Raw genomic sequence first — 5,209 nt, forward strand, 5'->3', positions numbered from 1 at the left:
CGCTGGGGTTCGCGATTCCGCAGCCGAAGCATACTCTGGTGTTGGGATTCGGGCATACGTCTCTTCTATGGCCGATCTTGCCGCATTGCCTGCACGCGTCAAAGTGCTTGCGGTAAAGCCCGCACCTGACTAATATCGAGCCATACTTGACGTAGTTCGGTACATTTTCTCCTGCGAAGAGTACTATCACCGTGGCTGTATTGCCGATTCTGTGCGCCTCCACCGCTAGAGGGTTGCACGGGTTCACGATGTTTTCGGCTATCTCCTCCGGGGTGTCGTCTACGGCTATGCCTCGGATGACTCCCTTGACCGTACCGTCCGGCGCCGTTCGGTAGGCGCTGACTTCATATGTCCTGTCTCCTACGTTAAGGGTTTTGACCTTAGAGTACAGCATGGCACGCCTCTCGTCCGGGGTGCTGACCACGATGATGTTTTGCTGCGCGTTCGTGCAGATGGTGTCTGCTTTGGCTTCTTCCTTCGTTACTCGAGCTGCCGTCATGACGGCCGACATAATTGTTGAAACCTGAGTTCTCGCTGCGTTAAGACCTCCCCGTGGTCTCATGACTATCTTAGTGTCTTCCTTCGGCATGTCCGTCGGCATCCTCGCCGCTTTCGTTACCGAGGCTGCAACTCTCTTAGCAAAGCTGGCCTTGGGTCTAGACTGGCGAGTAATGGCGGCGGACTCACCGTTTTCCTTGCCGGCCATGATCTGCTTGACGCGCTTGCCGGAGGCCGACCAGCCTTCGACTTCTTCCGGTGTAATGTCCTCTCCTCGAACTTCAATGCACGTACGCCCGCCGAGACTGCCGATGCTCGGTGCTGACATCATGTTGTCTCCAATCGACGTGGCCACTTCCATTTCGGACGCCATCTTGGTCGTACTCGTCGCCGGGTTAGGCCTAGCGGCCGGGCCCGTCGCCACCGGTGGCCGTACTCGTGGTAGGCCGACGCTAGGCTTAGAGAAAAGTCCGAACCGCGCCAGAGAGAAGTCCTCGTAAATCGGGAGAATCACGTACCGCTTCGTCAAAACTGGTACCGGTCGATGCCCCGCACCTTCTCGCACACTTTGGTACCAAATATATCGCGGTAACTGTAAATCAACACTGCGTTAATTGGCATAAACGCAGGGGCCGATGAGAAGCACGTCCCCTCCCGTCGGCGACCTCAGCGCCCCCCCCCCTTTCCCTTTATAAATCAAATTCATTTTACTCTGCCGCCAGCTGTCCGGAATTTGCTTATTTGTTATGACTGTTTCCAGAGCTTTTAACAACGTTTCCTTACTTTTTGGACCGAGTTCATTAATCAGCTTGATCGAATTCCATCTATGCCTATAGATGTGTTTTTAGGAATATTTTTTCTGCCTTTTCCAGTTTAGATTGGTTGTTCTAAGCTGCTTTGTATTGTGCTACCTTGTGTTGCTTCCTGATTTGCGGAGATTACCCTATCGTCGCTCCTAAATGACTCGGCTATAACTGATGTAATGTAGTTCACTGCGTTATCTCCCTTTAAACAATTTCCCTCGTTATCTTGAATCCGATCCTGCTTTCTTTGATTCTTCTTCCCTAGCCAGTTTATATGGTTCCAGAATTTTCTTGCTCCGCCTCTAGAGGCATCGTGTATATCAGCCATCCAGCGATCGGTGGACTGATTTATTTTACTTTGGACGAGGGCCTGCCCTTGAAGTTTTTTTTGTCGATATGATCCCCATTTTTAGTCGATTTTCTGCTGAGATACCTGTGCTTTCTTTGCCATTCGGTGTTCCCTTGAAGCAGCCCGTCGTTGTTCAATAGCTTCCCTGATTTCCTTATTCCACCAGCTCCGTGGCTTCCTCTTTCCATTCGAGCGGTTTGCTACTTTATCCTCCTGAATTTTCCTCCTTATGAGTAGCTCTACCTGTTCATAATCCCAGTCTTCCATGGGGCTTTTGCGCTATTTGATCGTCGTTTAATTTTGCATTTACGTTTTGTCTAAGTTCCATTTCTCTTTTCACCAAGGGCCCCATCTGCAGACTAATACGTATATGATCACTTCCCAGATTACACTCCCCTTCTTCGTCTATTTCCATTTTTGTTACCTTGCTATAAATTTCCTGCGACAATTAAAAATAGTCAATGGTCGTCTGCCTGTTGCGGAATTCCCACGTGATTTGGCCTTCACATTTTGTTTCTCTATTTACTATAACTAGATCGTGTCGCTCACATAAATCTAGCATTAGCTTGCCGTTACAATCCGTGTATCCATCGAGATCGACGATGTGGCCGTTCATGTCCCCCAATAGAATAATATTGGCCCCGTTTCCAAACTGGCTTATATCGTCACTGAGACATTCAACAAGATCACTGTTTTCTTGCCCGCATTGATGTCCTGTTCCTAAATAAACTACCCCTAGCCATGTCCTTATGTTTGCAATTGTTCCTGAAACACAGATATGTTCTTTACAAGATGATTTAATTCTTTGCCAGTTTGTTCCCTGTTGTATCAACATACCTACCCCTCCACCCTTTTTTTCCATTCTCGTTCTGTTGCACCCTTCCCAGACGTAGCCTTCTATAAACGGCGTATCTTCTAGACCCCTGAGATGAGTCTCGCAAAGACCGTACACACCTATTTTGTCATCCTTCAACTGCTGTTCTATCTCTAGCCATTTCGCTCTTTTTCTACCTCCTTGCATGTTTATGTAGCTGATCCTAGTGTTAAATTTCTTTTTTGTACTTTTCTTTCTCGACCTACTCTTTGCCATCTTTGGGGGCTCAGCCTCCCTTATTACACATTCTTCTGCTTCACTTCTAACTACCTTTGTGCCCGGAGTCCTCGCGGACTCCCTAAAAAAGCTACAGCCCTGCCTGCCAGGCGCCAGCCGATCTCTGCTCCCGCCCTTCTGTTAAAATGAATGCCATCTCGCTGAAAAGCCCTGCCAAAACCTGCTTTGTGTACCTCCCTGTTTACCTCAACCACTTCGAAACGCTTCTCCAGGCTTAACTTTCTTATGTCCTGGTTAACTGTCACCACGTCTTTTCCATCTTCCCGTTCAATCCGAGCACCTCTGGTACTGTGCATACAACTATCTGCGTCTGCTGTGCTATCTCCCTGATCTCGTCATCTCTTAGCTAAACTTTCCACCACTGCCGCAGCGTCACCATTTAGGACATCATTTAGCCCCGCGGCTACTATTAGCATACTGCGCTCTGGGGAATTCTTCAACAGCCTATTTTGACTATTTTAGCACTGCCCCCATTGTTCTCCCTGGGAAGGCTCCAACCAACACTCTCTTATCACCCTTTACACGTTCCAAGATATCTTGCTTGCACCTGCTCATGTTAGAATCTCCGGCGATAAGCACCAGGGCCTTCTCTCTCCCAACAGTTGGCTCCTGCTTTCGGTTATCTGTATCCTTATCTCTGCGATTTTCATTCTTCCTTACTTCTTCCTTTTTTTCCGGCGTCTTAGCTGCTTCTAAATAACTCTGACGGCTCGGATCCGCCTGACCTACTTTGCTTATGCCTTCCATGCCAGTGCTGGCCCCAGCCACGTGGCCCTCATTGGAATGTTCGTCCTCGTTCGTTCCAAGGATAAATTCGGCCCCTTTATTTCCATTTGAGTAAGCTGTACAAGCAGTTTCTGGTTTTCCGCTCTTAACAAACATACTTCATTTTCTAAATCATCCACACAAGACACTAAACTGCCCCTTTCTTGATCAAATCTATACCTGTGTACCCTGAGCAGCGTCACCTGGCGACAGATGGCGGAAATATTATAAAAATAAATATGGGCGCGTTTAAAGCCTGTCGTACTCGTTGCCTCAGTGGCGCAAGTGGCGCGAGAACCATCAAACGTCAGTCCTCCTGGTGCAGGAGAGTGGTGCGCGCGGTAGCGGCGCAGGCAGCGTTTCACGATGCTCTCCGCTACAAATGTTCAATCGGCCTCAGGCCGAGGTACTGCTCAGGTCAATGCCAGCAGTAATGATTACCGTGTTGTCCTTCCCCGTTTCCCAACTGGTAAGCTTGTCGTCGATTCTGTTTTTCTGCATGCTGACCTCGCCGGTCGCCCCTACCGTGCCCAAGACTTCAGAGACGCCCCTCGGAACGTGGTGGATTTGGAAGAAATAAGCTCTATTGGACAATTCCAAATGTCGCATGTCTGGATGGTTACATGAAAATCGGCGCACTCTAAAGCAAAACTAGTCTCATGTGGAGATTTATTGGCTAAGAACCGTCGCTGTGTTGTTGTGGATCCAGAACCGAAGGAGATAAAGGCGAAACTTCTCTGGCTGCCTGAACGCTTGGATGACTCCTTTATTTGTGAAGCTCTACAAGCTTATGTCAAAGTCACCTCGATTTCCAGGGTAAACTGGAAAGTTGACGATATGGAACAGATGAAGACGCTCAGCCGAGATGTGACTTCGACCCTTGCCGAAGGGGTTAGCGTTGGTGACCTTCCACATCCGCTAACTGTGTGTGGAGTGCAGAGCCTCGTTTTGATACCTGGCCGACCACCTCTCTGTCTCCGCTGCAACCGTGTAGGACACATTCGTCGGCACTGCGGTACGCCGCATTGTGAAGATTGCCGGCGTTTCGGCCACAGGGCAAAGGAGTGTGTGGTCACATACGCGGACAAGCTTCGGCACCGAGTCCGGCCTCCTGACGAAGCATTACGGGAGCACATCATGGACGCGTCTGAGATAATTGATGCGTCTGGCGACCTTCCTGTCGGCGTTGTGGCCGAGTCCTTAAGTGCTACTCCACAGGATACTGAGGAATAAAATACTGCTCATGCGTCCGAGGGTAATGAGAACAACTCAGCGTCTCAGGCCTTGGGCAAGATGTTGTGTCAAGATTCGGACAAGGAGCCAACCGCAGACGATCCGCCAATCGTTCCCGAACACCCAGCGAATGTCACCGCGGATATTGTGACCCTGTGTCCGTTGCTGTGCAACAATGTCCAGACCAGAGCCAAGTTCCTGTGGCTGACGGGCTCGCGGCTGCCTACGAGCCAGTCTTGAAACGCCGTGCATCATGTGCCTCCGAGTCCAGTGACGAGGACGATCAACCTGGCAACAAGCATCGTCGTCGCGGTCGAGCGTCGACGCACAAAGGGAAGTGCCGGCGTGCGCGGTCGACGAGGCCTGGCGGTGGCTCGGAGGCGGCTTCGCCGTCTTCCGAGATGCAAATGGAATTGTAGACAAAACTATGTGCTGTCACCATGGCGGTCT

General features: G+C 50.1%; 1 pseudogene; it reads left to right on the forward strand.

Moving 5' to 3' along the window:
* The first annotated feature begins 3,892 nt into the window (after positions 1 to 3,892).
* Positions 3,893 to 4,759, forward strand: LOC146170854 (uncharacterized; annotated as a pseudogene).
* The last annotated feature ends 450 nt before the right edge of the window (positions 4,760 to 5,209 follow it).

The sequence above is a fragment of the Amblyomma maculatum genome, unplaced genomic scaffold (genome assembly GCF_055883805.1).
Source record: "Amblyomma maculatum isolate TAMU_Amacu unplaced genomic scaffold, ASM5588380v1 scaffold_34, whole genome shotgun sequence".
In the NCBI taxonomy this organism is placed as follows: domain Eukaryota; kingdom Metazoa; phylum Arthropoda; class Arachnida; order Ixodida; family Ixodidae; genus Amblyomma; species Amblyomma maculatum.